The sequence below is a fragment of the Aythya ferina genome (assembly GCF_964211825.1).
Source record: "Aythya ferina genome assembly, contig: HAP1_SCAFFOLD_95, whole genome shotgun sequence".
Classification (NCBI taxonomy): domain Eukaryota; kingdom Metazoa; phylum Chordata; class Aves; order Anseriformes; family Anatidae; genus Aythya; species Aythya ferina.
In genome coordinates, this window is record NW_028181423.1 from 265,943 (window position 1) to 288,004 (window position 22,062).

Below are 22,062 nucleotides of genomic sequence, written 5' to 3' on the forward strand. Positions count from 1 at the left end.
TTAGATCATAGGTACTAATTAACAGATAATTGCGCAACTCCGGAAATCAATAAATAACTGATTCCCCTCAGAGAATGTCTTCTACATTTTTATATTAAAAAGACTCCAGAGTTGTAATGGATTAAAATCCTACGGAAGGGAAAGAAATGGCATCAGCCACTAGTTCTGCAGAAGCGAAAAGTAATACTGATAGAGTTTAGATGGAAATTTTCACTTTGTGTGTTTAGTTTGGGGATTCTTTTTAAATCATTCATACCAGCGATTTAGTTCTTAAGGCTGTTTCTTTGAGATTAAGTGACAGGACTTCTGTTACTCTTTTCTTCTTGGAATGCTTCTTGATAGTCTTACGTCAGCCAGAACTTCTGTCTCTGTTGCAGATGTGAACAATGACCGTAGCTAAGAAGCCCAAATCTTCAAAGCCTAAAAAGCCCTCTTCAAGGCGGTCTGGCAAATCCAAGAAACCAAGTCCTAAAATACTGATGTCACGCACCGCCAACTGGGGCCAGATAGTGCCTGCAGAAGATTCAAGCCAAGTCTCTGTGGCCCAAGGACGTGGAGGTGCTATTTACTGTAGATCATCTGAAAAATCTAAGGCTTTTGCCCCAAGAGATCTAAGTAAGTGTGCGTTTTATCCTGCCTCCATTGTCTTCAAAGCAAAAGTAGAAAATGCAGTTCTTACTTGTTGCACTGCTAGAGAAGGGGACTACTGTGAACAAAGACTTCAAAAGCGAATCCCCTAAGGCAACTGAAGTGACTGATGTTACAGAAATTAATTTTGATATATTTACAGTCAACAGAGAAATACGGGGAGCTTTTTGTAATGCACAGATTCCTCCATGTCTTTTCTGTTTTGCAGAGAAAAGTGTTTGATTGTTGCTATTCACAGCTTCCATTTTTCACAGGTTTTTTGAAGGATAACATTGCTCAGGAAAAAATCTGGTATCTGTAGGGGTACCGTCATTCCTAGTTCCTAGTTTTTACGTTTTTACCGTATAATTTCAAGTCTAAGTTTGTGGTTTAAGTTATAATAAGGAAAAAAACAGTAGTTGAGTTAGAATCATAGAATCATAGAATATCCTGAGTTGGAAGGGACCCTTAAGGATCATCAAGTCCAACTCTTGACACCGCACAGGTCTACCCAAAAGTAAAAGTTAATCAGGTTAAAGATTATAGATGGAGAGGAACTTGGCATTAGGTGCTACAAACAGAATGGCAGTTAGCCTTGCCTTAGAAAAATTAAAATGGTTGACTAAAGTTGTTTTTTTTTTTTTTTTTCCCCCAAAACATTGTGTTGACCAGCCAATTTGAATTTGATGGTATTAAAGCTGTCTGCAATAAGTTTTTCTGGTTTGGATTGTAGCTAGCTCCTCTAGGTGCTCCTGCAGAATAGTATTTTTTTAAATACCTTTCTTTGAAACAAACAAACAAGATCTCTTTTTAAATTTAACTTTCTTGCAGTCGTTAATGATGGAATTGCTCCGCCACAGAGCATTCTTTTTCCACCTGAGAAGATTTGTATGGATTGGCGAGAAACACAAAGTGTTGGAGTTGGCCTGTACAATCTTGGCAACACATGTTTTCTTAATGCTACTCTACAGTGTTTGACCTACACACCCCCACTTGCCAATTACATGCTTTCTCTTGAGCACAGCCAGTCATGTGAGTACTTTCTAACAGTATTTTGAATCTGTTGGATAGCTCTGAAGGTGAAAGAACAGCAGTGATTCTGTGAGATAAGCTTATTTGCCTGATTTTACGTGTAGCAGCTGGCTTTGAGCACTGTATTAGCAGTGGGCTCCGAATAGCATATGGAGTGCAATTAATGCACCATGGTTTATTTATTTAGTTATTTGTTTGTTTGTTTGTTTGTTTGTTTATTAAAGGATCATTTATTGCTTCATGGGAATAATGAAGTGCATTGGACAGTAATGCATTTGGTAGTAATTTTAGAGAGTAATACATTTTGCAGCCTGTGGAGTTCACATTCCTGTCAGCCTTTACAACTGCGACTTTGCAGTAGTCTTTTAGATTTCTCTTCACAAAATGCATTTGAATACAGGCTTAGTGGATATTTTTCTTCTGTCAAGTTGTGTGAAATGAAATGTTACAAGACTGTTGGGACATTGGCATCTTGGGAGAATAGAATGTAGCAAGGAGAGTGGATATTGTATCTATAGTTTAAATTGTACTTAGATGTTTGTAGGTATGGATATTTCGCTGGACTGGGATGCTTTGTTCTTTCACTCTTCAGGTCGTGAACAAGATTTTTGCATGATGTGCACGATGGAGACTCACATTAACCAGGCCCTGCGTTGCACTGTTGATGCCATCGAGCCTACGCATGTTATCAGTAATCTCAGTCGTAAGTGGCTTCAGATGTGTTTCTTTTCGATAGCTTGTAATCTTCAAATAATTATTTGATGTGTCTAAGTGGTTTTAACACTCCAATGAAGAGAGATTTTAGAAATACAAGAATGATTTCATTTTTAAATGAGGTCAATACTATCATCTTCTTATTTAGGAATAGGACAACATTTCCGTTTTGGCAGTCAAGAAGACGCACACGAGTTCTTGCGCTATACTGTTGATGCTATGCAGGAAGCGTGCTTGAACGGAAGCACCGAGTAAGCATAAACAAGTTCACTTTCATACATTCTCTAGCACCTTCTAGTCCTTTATTTACTCTCAGAAATGATCTCTAGCACCTTTTAGTGCCTTATTTACTATCAGCAACGCAAGTCTACATCATCCTTGGTTTTCATCAAACTCTTTGAAGAGTTAACTCTGTGCCTTAAATCTTCTGAGGTCTGATTATAATTTATTTCCAGATTGGACAGATCTTCTCAAGCTACCACCATCATTCATCAAATATTTGGAGGATTTCTAAGATCGAGAGGTACTTGAAAAAATATTCCTGTCCTTAGAACTGATCTGTGTCTTTTGTCGGTAGTAAAGCAGTCTGTAGTTTGTCTAAAGTAGTATCTGTCAACAACTTGAATTTGGACAGTTAGTCTCCTTCACATAATGTTAAGCATTTATATTTTGCTTCCAGTGAAGTGCTTGAATTGCAAAGCAGTTTCGGATACGTATGAGGCATTTCTTGATATCACTTTGGATATAAAGGTAAGATGTTTTCTAAATATAATTCATGATGTTTAAGTACATGCATAACTTTCTAAATTAAACTTGTTTAACTTAAAAAACCAAACCACATATAATGTTAAAACGTAAGAGCTTGGTGGTGCTAAGGAAGTGGATTGGACTTTGTCCTTCCGTGGAACCCATGTAAATAGTCTCCACATTTGCATTGGGTTTAAGGGGAAAGAATTCTCTTTCTGCAAAAATTATAATGATGTCATACTTCTTTGTTGTTCTACCTCAATATACATCTAATTGTTAGACTGATGAATTTGTCCCCAGTATTGATGACAAAGCACACTGTAGATACTGTCTAGGCTACTGGAAAAGTATTTGTTCCAAAGTCAAATGCCTTCCAGGTGAGGTCAATGCTGAGCATGCTCTTTCTGCCTCCTTCTTCACAGTGCTCCTAGTAGATCGCTTGAGTATGTTAGTAAGATTCTCTTATAAACTACTAGTATGTCTCTGGAATTCTGAATTACGGTGACTTTACGCTCTTCTTTCTCGCTGCTCTAGGCGGTTTCGTCTGTTAGCAGAGCTCTGGAACTCTTTGTGAAACCTGAAGAGCTGGATGGAGAGAATTGCTATAAATGTAGCGAGTAAGATTTTGACGAATTAGGTCTTAATCCTAGATGTCAGTTTTCTATGTTGCATGACTCTGTTGGACTACCTCTAAACTTTGGATCTACTTACAAGTTTTGTGGAAGTTTATAAAAGACTTGGATTTTTGTTTCCTTGGAGGGGGGAAGTCTTGTTCATAGGCATTCCCTATGGGTTTGCAATTCTCTGGCTTGTATTTTGCCATCAGAATTCAAAAAGAGCTACTTTTGTTCTTTCTATTTATTAGCTCTCGACAGTACTTTTCTTGATGTAAACTGCCCAGTTTCCGTTGTTCTCTGGGCTAGTGGCTAATTTTCACTGCTTACACCGTAGGTCCTACCTTGGAGCGGGCAATGTGTCAAACTGAACTATTTTGTTTCAAAGGATGGCAGATGGTTTCAGTGTCTTTCCAGACAAGCTCAGTACATGAAGACTTCCTACTGTTAAATGTCTCCCTCCTGTAGAATGACCATGTGCTTCTGTTGTATTTTTGATGTTGATAGTCGACCTATGTTGGAGATTATTTGCAATTTCTAGCCCTGGGGACCAAGGCTCTCTCGTTCCGCTTTCAGTATTTGTATTTCCCTTGAAAGCTGAAAGAATGTATCCAGGATTGGAGTTCAAATAGCCACTTTTGTAGACCAAGAAATGGTACCTTGCCATCCAACCTGGTCATACCCTTTTGTGAGAGATTCCTGTTCCCGCTATGCTCTGAGTTGTTGGGAAAATTGACCTTCTTCTGTGTATTAACAAACCTGACACGCAGTGCATGGGTTTATGAAAAGAAAAAAGACCAACCTATTATGCAAGTAAATATCATTCAAATAGCATAGGCATGCGTGAGACATTAAAAGGAGTTTGTTTTGGGGGCAAAAAAAAGAAGATGCCTTCAAACACTTATCTCTGCTTGTTTTTAAGGTGTAAAAAGATGGTTCCTGCGTCCAAGAGATTTACCATACACCGTTCTTCCAAGGTTCTTACAATATCACTGAAAAGATTTGCAGATTTCACAGGTGGAAAGATCAACAAGGTATATTTACCACTGTAATGCAACTATATCATTGTGTAATGGGACATCCCCCAAAGCTGAAAGTTGTTAATATTTTCAGACAATAATTGTAGACTAACGACTATGGCTTATTCTTTCTCTTAATATCAATAAAGTTCCCGCTTGACAAGAAGCATATGCTTTCCTCTGAGAAGGCTGATTCATCAGGAAACAGTTCTCTGCAACTTCTAGTGTTAACCGTTGTTTATGGGAAGACTTATTTGTAGTGAATCAAGAAATATATTCTAGAAATATATTCTAGAAATCAATTCTAGTCTGTGTTTTTTGGAAGTGTTTTTCTCTGGCTAGTCCACGAAGTACTCTGGGATAATTTTTCTATCTTCTTGATGTCTCTTTAGGAGGTGAAATATCCGGAGTATTTGGACCTGAGAGCCTACATGTCGCAGTCAATGGGAGAACCACTGCTCTATGCCTTATACGCGGTGCTGGTACATCACGGTGTCAGCTGTCACTCAGGACACTATATATGCTATGTAAAGGTAGAAGTCAACAGCATTTCTAACAGGGTAAAGGTTGTGCTGGCAAACCAATTAAAGCATGACTAGCAGCTACTGTTTCTAGGGAAAAAGATTTCATTATATTTTTATTTGACATGTGTGTATTTTGTTCCTATCCGTGATTTCAATTGGAAAACGTGCAATTCACCTAAAGAAATCGTTGTCTTTATTTGCAGGCTGGTAATGGACTTTGGTATCAGATGAATGATGCTAAAGTAGTGCATACTGACATTAAAAGAGTTCTTGGTCAGCAAGCTTACATACTTTTTTATATCAGGTAATAACAAATCTTAAAATGTGTTCAGAAGAGATTTCCTTTCCTGTTATTGATATTTTTCTGTTTTGCAAGTGTTTTTCTTGCTATCCCGGGAGAAGATTATTATTTGTCTAATTCAGTTCTGTCTAACCTGAAATTCTCTGTGTCGTTTATTATCTTTTGTTGCTCGGCCTTAAACTGCAGCACTCATGTAAATTGCTATCTATGTGTTATCTGTAGCTGGCTAATTTAGAGAAGGAGAGAAATGAAGGCCATCTGTGGTGTAAGAATGAATTATTGCTGTGCAAGTGATAGTCTTAGTAGGAAGACTGTTCTCTACTTTTCAGTCTGTAGTCATGGCGAAGCCTTCTGTAGAGAAGGCTTCCATATCGTATGAGCTGTTCCTCTAAAATGATAGGATGGGATTTAATCCAAGAGTAGGCTGAAAGAAAAACTAAACTACGATCACTGCTCTTTTCTGAAGGCGCTATGATTTGACACTTGGAGAACGTGCGTTTTACTTGCCAGCACCATCTTATCCCTGTTCATTCCCTCCTGGTCAGCAGGGGGCTAATAGTAAGCAGGCTGGATTTCTGGGACCACGACTTCTTCCTCATATGATTAAGGTAATTCAGGGAAGCGGGAGGGCAGATAACGGCACCAAACTGCTAGTGGGTTTGGGGTTTGGTGTGGGGTTTTTTGTTTGGTTTTAAGCATCTTTTTAGGTGTTAAGACCATTTGTAGAAACACTCAGTAGGAGAGTTTTGTGTTTCAAAATGTTACATGCAGTGTTTGCGTTAATCCATCTTGCAATTTCTTCTTTTTAAATACAGAATTCAAGCCGTTTAAATGGAAATGGATCCATAAAAGAGGACACAAAGACCACTGGTGTCACCCTAAAAAGGCCATCTTCAGCACCACCAATGGCCTGTGTTCAAAACCAGGCAATTACCAGGCCTTCAATTACTGATACGTCAAGAAAACAGAAGATCACCATCAGTATTCACAATAAATTGCCTGCTCGTCAGACTGTGTCACAGCCTGACTTTCTTAGCAGTGCTGTGGAGGATGAAGATCTCTACCAGGCTGTTCCTTCATCCACAATTACAAATTTGGTAATGCAAATGAAGCAAATGCAAACAAACAAAAAAGTTTCTGATGAAATTTTTGTGGAGCCAACAGTGAATGAAAATCCTAAACTCAGCTCTGATAACACAGTCCCTTATGGTGCAGAATCTTCAGGAAAATCTGAGGAGGAGTCAAAGGGCTTATTTCAAAGGAATTTGAAATGCAATGCAATGTCCTCTAATGGAATTTTGGTGTGAAAGGTAGTCCGTACATTGCAGCATTCCAATTCTTCCTGTCAGAATGCTGACAAAGGAAGATCCCAGCATGAGCTGCCAAAAACAGATTCACTAAATGGTGCTATTAGGTTAGTTAATGAATCTAAAGAAAACGGACTGAAACTTGATGATTCTACTTGCCGAGTTGAACCTGTTAAACCTTCTGAGATGTTCTTTTCTAAAACAAATGGATCGCTTGAAACATAGATTTGCTCCATCGAGAATTTCTCACCTACGATGTATTCGGGAGTGTTTATTGTGTTCCTAATTCAGGTGAAATACTGAGAAAACACAGCACACATGTGATCGTAAGGCTTTGTGGTATTATCCCCTTAGAATTTGCAGACCTGAGCTTACATTAGAACTTGTCAACTTAAGCTCAGCTGAGATAAAAATTCCTAAGTTTCATAAAGTAGATTTTGGGGGGTGAGTTGGGGTTATCTTTGAAGTGTAGATAATGCATACAACTCACAGCGGTCTTGCTTACCAATTAATGGAGACATTCTGACAAGACTAGTCCTCAGTACTACTACAAATAGTATTTTTTTGTCTGCTGACTTGTGCGTTTTAATTGCAGATGCCTGGAGCTATGCCTTCAGTCAATCGAGAAGTCATCACGGAGTCCTTCAGAGCCAGCCAGCTGAACAGCTTGTCAGAGGAAATGAGGTAAAATGAGCACAGTCTGATTAAGACAAGACTTTATGGAAGTTCGTTACAGTTTTATCTGTCTACTAATAGAATTTAATGGAAGGATTTAAATTAGTACAATTCCATACTGTGTGTCCAGTGTCACGAACAGAACTAATGATCAGCACTGAGCATATCACTCTGATGCAGGTTGGTGCCTCAAGGAGAACTTGTGTTCCTTTATAGAATGTTTTTCCATTTTTCTCCACTGTCTGGAGAAACACTGGCTGTTCCCCGCTCGCCCCTATGCCTTTTTTCTCAGAGCAGCAGGTGGAAGGAGACAGATGCGTTTGCTTTTTTAGTGCAATGGCTTCAGAAGCAAGAGGGGAAAAAGCACTTTCTCTGGGAGCTGAAGAAGGTGTCCTAATCACAGGAGAGGTTTCTAAATGGCATATCTTTGCGAGCGTTCCTGTAGTCCGGAGGTTTTTGTTTGTTTGTTTGCCTTTGGAAGGTTTTACTCTTAATATTCACGTCCTTCAGCAGAAGTGAGAAATGGGTTTTTATTTTATGCAGTGTTGCGGAACCTCCGAAATCTCCTGGGAATGATGAATACCTCGCCCAGTACCAATGTGATGACCGTGGAGACAAGGAGAAAGCAAGAAGATCAAAAGAACGTGACCTCATTTCAAAAGAAAATGTTTTGTCCGGCAAAGAGTCTTGTGAGCCTGGTGAGAAATTGCGGCATACTTCCTCTCTCGAGTCTGACACTGAATATAGCTCTAACAATCTTTCTTCCTTAGCTATTGCAGATAGACGCCAAGATACAAAGGACAAGACTAAAACCACTGAGAAAGAGCATTACCGAAGCAAGAGGGAACATGCTCCTAGTGAAGAGAAGGAGAGTCAAAAAGCAGGTCCTTCCAGCAAGAGGAGGTGTTCTCAGAGCATGGAATTTGTTGAGCAAAAGAGTCACAAGCAGGAGTACTGGGAGGGAAGCAGGTACAGATCTTTCCCTCGTGAAAGAAACAGCCCTGAGAATGGCAGAAGAGCAGTCAAATATTCAAAGTACAGATCTGGCAGCGGAGGAAGATCAGAACAAGGTAGCAATAGGTACTACCGATCCAAAGGGGAAAGAAGTTGGAGCAGAGAAAGATACTATCGAGACGAAGCACGGAGATGGGAAAGATGTGGCTATTACAAGGATTACTATTCACCTCATGCGACAGGAGACAGTAGAGAGAGAAAGTTCTCTCACGGCGATTCAGCCTTTGACAGATGGACTGCAACTTACTACAGCAGGTCACATAAGCATTATCATTACAAAAGCAGATGGCCTCACGGTTCCCTCTTGAGAGAGGAAGATGTACGTCGCTTTAGCACACCCCGAGCAGACTTGCATCGTTGCTCGGTACCTCAGCAACATTCCAGAAGACATTCTCGTGAAAGACATGCGCTTCCACCTGTGTCAGCTCATTTGGAGAACTGTCGCCAGAAAAATGAAACAGAAGGAAACAGAAAAAGAAAATATACCCGTGCAGAAGGTAGTGAAAGTGAAATAGAAAGGAAAGACAGAAAGATAGAAAAGGAGCTTGTAGGTGGTGAAAAAAATGCAAAAATATCACAAGTTCTGGAAGAAAAAGAAGTCTAAGGATAAAGATGGATAGAAGGATTCCAAGTAAGCAAGGATTCCGGCATACTCCGCATTTTTTATCCTAATTCTTTTCTGGGTGCTTCTCCTGTCTTTTTTTTTTTTTTTTTTTTTTTTTTTTTCCTGGTAGTTTCTAAGTTCTTTAGATAGCACCAGCTGGCTGGGGATCATGTTGTTAGGTTGATCAGTGAAGACAGGAAAGCTCTTGCTGAATTGTGTCAGAGCACTAGCTTTGGACCACATAGTTCGAATCACATCCGTACACCATTCCAGATTAGGTTAAAAGATTTTTTCTGCTTGCACATATTCCAGAGCTAGCCGTTGTTAATGATCTGTGTACAAACCAGGACCTATGGTCCTTCAATCTGACGGCTTAAGTTTGCTGCATCTAAAGTAAGTTGCGTGTGCACAAAGCACCACAAAATAGCTGACATGCTGCAAATCATCACCTGTGGTAAAATAAATCAGGTTTCATATAGGCAACAAGTGCCACATCTTTTTTTCCCTTTTTAACTTGCATGTTTCTTTCAGACTTCATGATTTGTGTTTCTGTGCGCTCCGCTTTGACAATGCCAATCGCAAGCGTAAGAAAAAGAAGAAAAAGGAGAAGAAAAAGAAGAAAAAGGAGAAACACCAGGAAAGCAAAAGGCTCCTTGGAACACTTAGATCCTCGTTTCCAGAAGATAACGCGGGAGAAGAAGGAAGAATCCCATCCTCCAGATGGCTCTTCATGTGAATAATGCAGAAGTGAGAGCAGTAAACAACCTTACAAGGAAGGGAAGACTTCCAGTGCAGGCCAAAGCAAGAAATACTGCTCCATCGCATCCAACGACTATACTAAAGGTAAGCGGCCGCAGCGTGTGTGAGGAATTCCTTTTATATTAATCTCGAGATTATTTCAAACAGTCTTGAAGTGCTTGATGACTTAACAGTCTGCAGACTTATTATCAAATCAAAAAAAAACCCCACTTGGTAGACTATTTTTTTCCCAGTTTTGAATGACCACTAGGAAAGAAGGCCTGAAATAAAGAGGTTAAAGGCAAATGGTTTTCATTTGGTTTGATGATGAAGTGGCAAACAAGAGGAAGAGTTGCAAGCTCCCTTCTTAAATTCAGTCCAGCCAAGTAGGAAAAGTAAATGTGGACGGACAGCTGTATCTTGGCAAAGAAGATAGTAGGGAGCAAGGAGGTTTAGCAGTCAAGATGGAAGGTGATGCCATGAGGCTTAGAGGCTAGTAATGTTCTAATGAACATGGCCAAGTCTTGCGCTGGGCAGCCTGCTTGGGTCCAAAGCCTGCAGTCCTCCCCAAGATGTCGGCGAGGGGCTGGTGAGCCGTTGGGACGGAACCCCCGTTGCCCGGGTTCCCCAAGCAACCGCCCCACTCTCCAGCCACCATGGCAGGTCCAGCAGCCGGCTCCCGCTCCTCCCGGGGCTGCGGCCCTGCTGGCGAGCCCAGCGCCCCAGAGCTCAGCCCAGCGGCCTTTTTCCCACAGAGGGTTTCCCCAGACGGCTTCCGCGGCTTGCGCAGACGCAAAACTCCCCCTTCGTCGTCCCAGCCGTGCCGCCAACGGTGGCTGCCTGGCTGCTGCCCTCCCTCCCCGGAGCGACGGCGCTGCCCTTGCAGCCCCCGCAGGTACCCACCCTCCCCTCCGCGCTGCCCCAGGCCACCGTCTGGCACGTGGTGCCGGGGGTCCAGGGGCAGGTGCTGCAGCTCCCCGCCGGGGTGCAGCTGCCACCTGGGGGGCACCTCCCAGCCCAGGGGCACCACCTGCAGCTTGGGCAGCTCCCCGCCGGGGGGCAGCTCCCTGCTGTGGGGCAGCTCCCCGCCGTGGGGCACCAGCTGCAGCTGGTGCAGCTCCCCGCTGTGGGGCAAAACCTGCAGCTGGTGCAGCTCCCCGCTGTGGAGCAAAACCTGCAGCTGGTGCAGCTCCCAACCATGGGGCACCAGCTGCAGCTGGTGCAGCTCCCCGCCGGGGGGCAGCTCCCCCACACCGCTCCTCCCTGTGCCCCCTGTGTCCATCAGTGGGGACAGCCCATGGTGACGGGGACACTGGTACCCCACCATGCGCTGGGGCTGGGGCCCAGGGCCGTGCTCCATGGGGAGCTCCTGCACCCCGCAGGCACCTGCCTGTTGCAGGCCCCCGCCCAGCGCAACCCCCCGCCACCCCTCGTCCCGGGGCCTCCGCTGCGGGGGCAGGCGCTCCCCACGCCCCGCACCCTGAGCAGCAGCCGGGGGCAGCTGCCGGAGCCCTGCTTGCACGCCGTGGGGCTCAGCGAGGACCAGGGGCCCCCGCTGCCCGGCCCCACTGCCCCCAAGCCTGCCCAGGCTCCAAGGACCGCCAGCACCCAGACGGCGACGCCTGACGGTGAGTTTGGGGCTGGCACAGCCGGCCGCTGGGCGCCCCACACCCAGGGGCCATGGGAAAGCTGACATCGCCCGTCTTGGGGGATTTTCTTGCTTCGTCCTCAGCGGCGACAGCCCCGCAGGTGCCTGAGGAGCCCCCGCAGCTGCCCGAGCTGGGCCCTGATGCCTTTGCCGAGGCCTTTCCAGAGCCGGCAGGGGACAGCCAGCAGCTGCAGCACATGCAGGACGAGCTCCTGGCCGACCTGGACATCCCCATCCCCGGCATGGAGGAGCTGCTCAGCTGGCTCGATGCCGTGGAGCCCCAGGACGCCTTCCCCGATTTGCCCAGCAGTCCTGCCCTCAGCCGCTTCCTCTCGCAGCTGCCCGACCTCTGCGAGGACATCGAGGAGCCGAGCACGCAGGGACTGGAAGCCACAGGAGCCCTCGGTGAGGTCCCCTCAACCCCTGGGCTGCGCCCCGAGAAGCTTGAGGGTGGGCTGTCGCTGCAGTCCCCCGTCGTGCCAGCAGTGAGCCCCCCGCTCAGCCCTGCAGCCAGTCCCCTGCCCAGTGCGCTTAGGAGCCCCCTACCCAGTCCACCCCTGAGTCCCCCCAGGAGCCTCCCTGACACCCAGCTCCTCAGTGCCCTTAGTAGACCCCTGCCCCAACCCCCCCAGCGTTCCCTCAAGACCCGCCCCAACCCCAAGGTCCCCAGTGCCCTTAGTAGACCCCAGCCCAAATCCCCCCCGAGTTCTCCCAAGAAACGCCCCAACCCCAAGGGCCGCAGTGCCCTTAGTAGACCCCAGCCCAAATCCCCCCTGAGTTCCCCCAAGAAACGCCCCAACCCCAAGGGCCGCAGTGACCATAGGAGACCCCTGCCCAAACGCCCCCTGGGTCCCCTCAAGAGTCCCCCGCCTGCCCCTGCGTCCACCGGCACCAAGCGGGGGGCCAAGCGCCCTGCGCCCAGCAGCACCCCCGGGACAGCGCAGAGCTGCCAGCACAGGAGGCCGACGACGGAGAACCCCCCCGGCAAGGAGAGGAAGACGCTGCTGGGCCAGGCTGGCCAAGGCCGCAAGAGACCGTGCCAGGGGAAGACGGCTGGCAGCAGCACGGTGGCTGGCAGCAGCAGGGAAGCAGGCAGCAGCGCGCAGCAGCTGGCGATCAACAGCACCACGGCACCCAGCAAGAGAGCGCGAAGCCCGGGGGCTGCAGGGGGGCAAGGAGCAGCGGCGCCACCTCCCCGCAGAGCGCGGCTGCTGCCGGAGACTCCGAGTGGGGAGCCCCGTGCCGTGCGGCCCCAGGACAGGCTCTGTCCCCAGGCCAGCGGGGCCAGGACGCTGCAGCGCCAGCAGCCGGGGACAAAGACCCCCAGCGAGACTTTGCAGCCGCTGGGGGCCAGGGCCAAGGCGCTGGGGCCAGCGTGCCAGCTGGCCTGTGTGCAGCCGCAGCCCACCTCCAGCAGCCCCAGCAGCATGCCCAGCGCCCCGCCGACAGTGCCAGGCTCCAGCTACCCGTGACCGACCTCGGGCTTCTCCTCGACGGCCCCCGCAGCACCCAGGCAGGCACAGAGACCTCTGCAGGCACCTGCTCCAGCTTCAGCCACGCTCCTCAGCCCTTGCCCCTCTCGCTTGCCCTCTCCCCTCTCTCGTGCTGGAGCTAGGGGATGGGCTTGCCACTCACAGGGATGGCAACAGCGCCAATGGCAAATGCGCGCGCGCCTCACCCAGGAAGGTGGCAATGGCAAGCTGGGGAGATGCTGGCAGCAGCTGGGCTGGGAAAGCTTGGCCATGGCAACTGCTGCTTGGGACACCAAAGGGCTGAGAGACAAGACTTGCTTCTTCTTTCGGGGCATTGCTCTTCTTTCCTGCCTTCTGGATCAAATTCCTCTCCTTAGGTGGTCACTCAGCAAGGCCTCTGCCTGCAGAGCACTTCTTCTTGCACTGGCATGCCAAGGGGATAAGAACTGGGAGGTCTTTGGGATAGCAAATGATCAGTGGGATGGGAAGTGATGATGGGGATAGCAATTCATTGGAATGGGAAAAATGGGTTTTATTTGTATTAAATTTAAATTTTTTAATTTTCATTTAATTTATTGGTTTTCTTATTTATTTAATTAAATCCACTTTATTGACTGTGTTGTACGGTATGGCATTGTTTTATTATTATAAAATTATAAGTATTTAATAGTATTAAATATTTTTATATATTAATATCTTATAAACTGTAAGTATCATTATTTATTATTTTGTTGGTTTTTATTCCTTTTCTACCCTATTAAACTCTCTTTATCACAACGCACTGGTTTGGACTTTATTTTTCCTTCCGAGTCATTCTGGATTCACTCCGGATGGGGGGACACTAGCGAACGCCTGTGTGCTTCAGATCCAAGGTCACCTTTGCCCTCATTCAAGATACATATTTGCATCTGTTGTTGTGAAACAAAATTAACAACAGGAACAATAAAGTTACCTACTTGCTAGCAGCAGCTCTACATTTGCTGGGGTCTGCTCTGTGCATTTTGAAGACCATTCCATGCTCTTCAGCCCCTTCAGGAGGAAATGTATGGTTCTAGGAAAATGCGTCTTGACCTGATGCAAAGCTGTGACGCAGCCTGCAGCTGCTGCAAGCCCTGGCATTCTACCTGCAGCCCCTCCAACAACTCTGATGTTCCCTGCATCGACTTCAACCACTGCGGCAGGACCTGAGGCCCTTCAAAGCCTTGTCACACACCCTGCAGCCCCTCGAGCCCCTGGCATGGTCCCTGCAGCCCCTCCAGCCCCTGGCATGTTCCCTGCAGCCCCTCCAAGCCTGGCACAGGCCCTACAGCTGGCTCCGGGGACGACCCCGCTGCTGTCTCAGGCACCAATACACACAAGGGGAAGGAATGCATGCAGAAGTCATCTCGTTTTGGAAGGGCAGAAAGTCCTCCCAAGAAGAGGAAGGAGCAAGAGGAAGGCGAGGCAGCCTACCCCAAGGTAGGGCCATCCCAGGGCACAGGAGGCTGTTGGAAAGGAGAGCAGAGAGAAAAGCAGCAGGAAGCAGGTGATCCCCATCCCTGGGTGAGCTGCGAGCCATGGGACAAGATTGCAGCTGTCCTCCAGGCGAGCACATTGTCAGCTGGCTGCTGCGCTGCTGGGACAGCAGCTGCGGGAGCCTGGCAGCAGAGGGCAGGGAAGCCAAGCAGCTGGGATCCTTCTCTGGGGAAGGGGGCACTGAGAAAGAGCTTGCAAACAGGGCACAAGCCCTCAGCCTCTGGAGGCATCGCCTGTCAGGTGTGAAGGAAAGGGATCCCTTCTGGGAAGATGCTGTGGGCTTGCTGAGGCTCGAAGAACAGACGGTGCTGGCTGCTACCAGCGTGCTGCAGCAGCGGCAAGACAGAGCCGTGGTGGTTTTCCTCAGCTGGGCAGCTGAGCTCCAGCACAAGCGCTCTCTCCCTGCCCCTCCTCCAACGCCAAGGGGAGAAAAGAGGCTGGCAAGGGCTCAAGGGCTGCCAGAAGGACAGGGAGATCACTCCACAAGGAGCGTCACGGGCAAAGCAGGCTCAGCACAGCCTGTTCCAGTCCAGCCCGGGGCCTGCTCCTGCGGGGGCTCTCCACAGGCCGCGGCCTCCTCCAGGCCACAGCCACCTGCTCCACTGGGGGCTCCTCCACCCGCAGGGGGGCTGCAGCGTGGAGATCTGCTCCACGGGGGACCCATGGGCTGCAGGGGGACAGCCTGCTCCACCAGGGGCCTCTCCCTGCACAGGCCGCAGGGGAACTGCTGCTGTGAGCCTGGAGCACCTCCTGCCTCCTGCTGCACGGACCCTGGGGGCTGCACAGAGCTTTCTCACTCCTCCCTGAGCCAGACGCTGCTGGGCAGCAGCTTTTGTTCCCTTTCTTAGATGGGCTCTCCCCCAGGCGCAAACATCATCCTTTTGCTCTGCGTTCTGGGCAGCAGCGGGTGGGTCCCTCCTGGAAGGAGCCTCCTGGAAGCGGCTCTGAGCTCCCATGGGGCAGCTGCTGCATTCTCCTCACAGAGGACACCCCTGCAGCCCCCCGCTCCCACAGCCTGGCCACGCAAACCCAAGCCAAGACACCGAGCGAGCCTCCCTGATTGCCAGCCAGCAGCTGGCTCAGCCTGGGACCCCAGGCCAGTGCCCACAAGACTCTCCTGGGCCTTGAAAAGCAAGCCTTGTGGGGACGGAGCACCCACAAAGAACGGACTCACACAACAGGACTCCTTGCCAACACTGCCTCACAGACACCTGGGCCTTGAGCGGGTAGCTCACCTTGAGCGAACTCATTTCCTTCCCAGTAGCTGAAATGTGCCCTTTCGGGGGCATTTGGGGGCTACAGCGTGCTGCTGAGAGGGTTGTTGGAGCTCCTGCAGGGCAGTGCTTCCACTAAGGCAAGGCCTTTTCTGCATCTTCTACTGCCCTGCAAGCGAGGATGCTTGGGGCACACAAGAAGCTGGCAGGGGACACAGCTGCAGGGATTGCAGGGATTCCTAAAGTCATAGCCAAATACAAGAAAGACAGGAGGACGTGATGCTTCCGAGAGAAAGGAGCTCGCTTTGGGGTCCAAATCCATCCCTTTTTCAGGAAAGCAAGAGATGCTGTGCATTTCTCTCGTCCCCCTGAGACAGCCACTGGGTGACGATGGTGCCAAGTGTCTGGAAAGAGACCTTGCTTTCTCAGGCCCAGGTGTCCAGCTGCACACCAAGGCCGTCCCTGGCTTCCAGGCGCAGTTGCCAGGCCCAAGGCCGAGCTCCCCTGCGAACCCCCAGCCCAGCAGACCTTGCTCCTGGCATTGTGGAGCAGCCATTTCACGGCAGCCTTTTCTCCTGGCAGTCAGCTTAGCGCCGAAAGCTCTGTCACCGGGACACCCGAGAGCCGTGGCAGCTCAGCAGAGAGTCACTGTCAGCCTTGGAGCTCACAAAGGTGGGTGGCCGCAAGTGCCCTGAGCGTCCAGCTCGCAATGAGGACTGCTGTGGCACTCAAATTGTCACCTGTTTGCTGCGATGCTGGGATACCTGCTCTGGTAGCCTGGCATCAGAGGCCAGGGAAGCCAAGCAGCTGGGATCCTTCTCTGAGGCAGGGGACACTGAGAGTGGAAATGGAAATGGGGCACAAGCCCTCCGCCTCTCAAAGGAACCCCTCAGATGTTTAGGTATAGTAAACTTATGTATATCTGTGTGACTCTAGACCACAACATGTTAGTGTTCTGGTTTGTCCACTGCTTTGTTGTGGGGGCTTTGAGTTGGCCTCTACTCTTTAGGTGAATGCTGACTTCATATCTATGGTGCACTTTATTCTTAAAATGGGAAGTTTCTACCAATTTCCTGTCCAAAGTTCCTCATAAGCCAACTGCAATCATCATTTCAGATGTATCTCCCAACTTACACATTTCCTAATTCTCCTTGATATTTACTCAAGAAATGCATTTTCACAGAGACATCATATTTTTCTCTCAACTGGCATCTGGCTGAGCAGAATGATGTCCTTTAATTCCCTTCCACACAATAGGCAACTTGTTCCTTCTGTCTTCTGAACACTTCCTCCTAAGTTCAATGTGAATACAAGCGGCAGAATTTTGCCTCATGTCTTATATGTGTGGCAGGGCTGCCCTGTCAGGTGTATTTATACTGGAGAAAAAAAAAAAAAAAAAAAAGAATAGCCATACATACCATATAACCACTTAACTTTTTCAGTTCTTCTGTTAACAGTGCATGAACATGGGGTTTTGTTGTTTTATTGTTTGTTTTAAACTCCTGACTGCCATATAGCAAACATGACAAAAAAAAAAAAACAAACACCCTTTGTTGAGAATCTCTAAGCATGGCTCTACTTTGTATTATCAAATGTCACTTCACCTGAACCATTTCAATCACAAGGGATATCCTTCTGTCAGGCTCGGTAGTACTTCCCAACTTTACGTCACCTGGAAATCTCAAAGCTCATATGTAATTTTTAGTCTTCGGCCACCATATCCGTACTGAACATACCTAAATTTGAAGTCATCTCTGCTCTGAATAGGAGGTTGGGTTTTCAGAGCTCCCTTCCAGCCTACATTTCTCCATGAGTCTTTGCCTCCTTAGCAGCTGCAGTTTCAGAACTGTCTCTGAGAATCACTACAGGTAACCTCTCCTTTGCCGGTAATTCCCTCTTCGAACAGTGTGAACAATTGCAAACTCCCTTGATTCACTTGCAGCCCCAAAGCCCAAATCCATAGATAAGGTATCAGAAGCTCACAGAAAGTGAAATAGATGTAGTTCATCCCCTGTGTAGGGGAACACTGGTCCTACAAAGGCAAGCTACTAAATTCTCTGGAAACAAATTAGCTTTAATAAATTATCTTGTAAATTCCACATTACCCGCTACTTCCCTAGTCTTATCTCTTCTTGCTACAAAACTTTGCCCAGCGTTGATGTCAAACTAACAGGCCTGCACTTGTCTGGATCACTCTTTACATTCTCCTGGACAGAAGTATATTTGTTACTCTCCCATTCTGGGGACTATCCCTCTATCCCTGATTTGCACAGTTGTGATGTATTTTTCCTACTTGAGTTGTTGTTCTGTGTGCCAATGCTGTTAATAGGCTAGGTAGATATCAGCTTGTCATTTTTCACTTGAATCACTGTAGATTTTTATTTCACCTCAGATGATGTTGTGCCTAGTGCCCTACCCTCATTTGCAATGGGAATCCTGTCACTGCCCTTAATATCACATTGTTGTTGCTGTTAGATGCAGGAAATAAGATTTGCAGCATTTGAGACATCATTAACTTTTGATCTATTTTTGCCTCGAGTATGCAACTGTCCTAATTTGTTCTCTTTGTTCCCCCTGGGTTCTGTGGCTTAAGTATCATTTACTATTATTGTTTAATTTCCTATGTGAAGGAGGTTTTGGGTCATTCGTACTTTATTTTTGCAGTTTTTAACCTCTGAAATGTACCTTTTCTCATTGCTTTTTTCCCATCGGAATTTTGAATTTTAACCCTGCCTTCTCTGCACTCCAGTCCCAGAGATGCTTAGTCAGACTCAATGATTCATTTCCTTAGATTTCAAAGTTTGCATTTGTAAGCCTCAAAAATTTCATTCTAAGCCTGGTTTTGTTTTATGTTTTGTTTTATCAGTTTTATGGTATGATAAGCTTTTGCTTCCACTGAAGGGTAGAAGTCATTATGAATAGTGCCAACAAAACAGAAACATAACAATGAAAATGATATTTGAATTCAGAATAGGTATTTAAAAAGTTCACCTTCTCCAGCACAAATGGGGAAAGTAAAATAAATAAATAAATAAATAGAGCAGTCCTAAATCATCAAAACTGGCCAAAGAATTAGAAGAAGCACTATTTTTCCAAGGCTGCAATGTTTTCCATTCATCTCACTGGGCCAGCAGAGCACTAGAGAGCTGGATGCACTGAAGTCCTGGCTCATACCCTAAATGACCTGCAGGAAGATCTTCTTATCTCTGTCCCCCCGTTTCTCCTTTCAATCTCTGTTTTGTCTGTTTGTATCACTAGCTATCAAAGCGCTACTGAGATATGCACGTGCAGCACCCAGCACAACCTTGTTTCAGGCTCCAGTGGGACCTTTAGGCATTACCATCCTATAAACAAGTAACAGTGATAGTGAGCGTAATTACAGTCGTCAAACTATTCCAGCTCCACTTCATTAGCCATGCCCTGAGCTAAATAACATTTTAATCAGTCTGATATGTCACCTGTGGCTTTCTTCACTGTCACTTGCAATCCAGCAAACTCCTTCCTTCATGTTTCTAGATTAGACAGAGGGTTCTTAACTGCAGACATCCACTTCCCTGTTCAGGAAGCAGTGAGACCTTTCATCTTCACCCAGAATTAAGATGATATCCAAGCATCATGAGACACAGCGCGTGTGTCTCCTAGGCCCATCCCATAAGAGCAGGACATTTACCTCACATGAGAAGAAGACTTAATGCAGAGGCAAAGCAAGATACTCGGTGTCAAAGCCATGTCTGGATGAGCATTAAAGACAGATCAAAATTACCCAGTACAGGAGGAAAATCTATCATTTGAAGAAGATTATGGTCTCTGATTATTAGTTTCAAAATTAGTTTTTTTCTTTGGATTTCCTCTGAACTTAAACTTAGTTTGGAATGCCTTTGGTTTTGAATAGTTCTGAAATTGTATTACTTCTCCTAAGTAAGTTGATAGTCTGTTCTATTTACGTGAAATTCAAATAATATTGTGAAGGATCTGCCATCACTTTTACTGTGTGCCAGGCCGAGAGCCTTCCTGTACTTAAAGGCAACCTATAGGAAAGCTGGGGAGGGGGTCTTTATCAGGGCCTGGAGTGACAGGACATGGACTAATAGCTTTACACTGAAAAGTTAGATTTCTAATATATGTTAGGAAGAAATTCTTTACTGATAGTACTTCACATCCAGCCACTCCAGCCCCTGGCATGTTCCCTGCAGCCCCTCCAAGCCTGGCACAGGCCCTACAGCTGGCTCCAGGGACGACCCCGTTGCTGTCTCAGGCACCAATACACACAAGGGGAAGGAATGCATGCAGAAGTCATCTCGTTTCGGAAGGGCAGAAAGTCCTCCCAAGAAGGGGAAGGAGCAAGAGGAAGGCGAGGCAGCCTACCCCAAGGTAGGGCCATCCCAGGGCACAGGAGGCTGTTGGAAAGGAGAGCAGAGAGAAAAGCATCAGGAAGCAGGTGATCCCCATCCCTGGGCGAGCTGCGAGCCATGGGACAAGATTGCAGCTGTCCTCCAGGCGAGCACATTGTCAGCTGGCTGCTGCGCTGCTGGGATAGCAGCTGCGGGAGCCTGGCAGCAGAGGGCAGGGAAGCCAAGCAGCTGGGATCCTTCTCTGGGGAAGGGGGCACTGAGAAAGCGCTTGCAAACAGGGCACAAGCCCTCAGCCTCTGGAGGCGGCGCCTGTCAGGCGTGAAGGAAAGGGATCCCTTCTGGGAAGATGCTGTGGGCTTGCTGAGGCTCGAAGAACAGACGGTGCTGGCTGCTACCAGCGTGCTGCAGCAGCGGCAAGACAGAGCCGTGGTGGTTTTCCTCAGCTGGGCAGCTGAGCTCCAGCACAAGCGCTCTCTCCCTGCCCCTCCTCCAACGCCAAGGGGAGAAAAGAGGCTGGCAAGGGCTCAAGGGCTGCCAGAAGGACAGGGAGATCACTCCACAAGGAGCGTCACGGGCAAAGCAGGCTCAGCACAGCCTGTTCCAGTCCAGCCCGGGGCCTGCTCCTGCGGGGGCTCTCCACAGGCCGCGGCCTCCTCCAGGCCACAGCCACCTGCTCCACCGGGGGCTCCTCCACCCGCAGGGGGGCTGCAGCGTGGAGATCTGCTCCACGGGGGACCCATGGGCTGCAGGGGGACAGCCTGCTCCACCAGGGGCACAGCCTGCTCCACGAGGGGCCTCTCCCTGCACAGGCTGCAGGGGAACTGCTGCTGTGAGCCTGGAGCACCTCCTGCCTCCTGCTGCACGGACCCTGGGGGCTGCACAGAGCTTTCTCACTCCTCCCTGAGCCAGACGCTGCTGGGCAGCAGCTTTTGTTCCCTTTCTTAGATGCAAGATCTTCTTAAATTCAGTCCAGCCAAGTAGGAAAAGTAAATGTGGACAGCTGTATCTTGGCAAAGAAGATAGTAGGGAGCAAGGAGGTTCAGCAGTCAAGATGGAAGGTGATGCCATGAGGCTTACAGGCTAGTAATGTTCTAGTGAAACCCAGCCTTCCTAAAGAAACCTGCCTGACTACTTGATGTGAGTAACAGACTCTGTTCAGCTCTTTCCTAACATAGAAACAGTGCTGACTGCTTCTTCAGAGTAACAGAAGTTCGTGATACTACTGAAATAGTTGTGGTTCAGATGTAGATCTGATTTCTCCTAAGCACACTGAATTCACAACTGTTGATCCTCCAGAGGAGGCTTTGCAATTGAACACCTGGAGAATAGGTAAATTTCCCGCTGTTGTTCTCCTCTCCTCTTGTTTTGTTTTGTTTTGTTTTGTTCCTAGTAGCATAGGCTTAAGACTCTGAAGAAACAGGCTGCTTTTTTTCATTTCCAGCACTGGCTGTTCCTCCTGAGCCCCGCCTTCTATTTTTGCAGTCATAGGATATGTGAATGTAAATTCGTGGAGAGAGGTAGAAAACTCTTTCAACTGGTGTTTTTTCGGCTATGTGGGGAGAAGAAATAGAGTGGCTTTGAATATTCTGGCTCTTATTCAGAGCAGCATGTGGAGGGAGACAGATGCGTTTGCTTTTTTAGTGCAATGGCTTCAGAAGCAAGAGGGGAAAAAGCACTTTCTCTGGGAGCTGAAGAAGGTGTCCTAATCACCGGAGAGGTTTCTAAATGGCATATCTTTGCGAGCGTTCCTGTAGTCCGGAGGTTTTTGTTTGTTTGTTTGACGTTGGAAGGTTTTACTCTTAATATTCACGTCCTTCAGCAGAAGTCAGAAATGTGATTTTATTTTGTGCAGTGTCGTGGACCCTCCGAAATCTCCTGGGAACGATGAATACCTCGCCCAGTACCAATGTGATGACGGTGGAGACAAGGAGAAAGCAAGAAGATC

General features: G+C 47.5%; 1 pseudogene across 1 annotated transcript; it reads left to right on the forward strand.

The window, feature by feature from the left end:
- The first annotated feature begins 386 nt into the window (after positions 1-386).
- On the forward strand, positions 387-9,178 carry LOC311428569 (ubiquitin carboxyl-terminal hydrolase 42-like; annotated as a pseudogene). The gene is made up of 14 exons: positions 387-615; positions 1,459-1,659; positions 2,252-2,362; positions 2,522-2,624; positions 2,829-2,896; positions 3,053-3,123; positions 3,655-3,737; positions 4,657-4,768; positions 5,146-5,286; positions 5,481-5,581; positions 6,045-6,186; positions 6,394-7,101; positions 8,108-8,258; positions 8,331-9,178. The product of its transcript is annotated as a ubiquitin carboxyl-terminal hydrolase 42-like (transcript).
- The last annotated feature ends 12,884 nt before the right edge of the window (positions 9,179-22,062 follow it).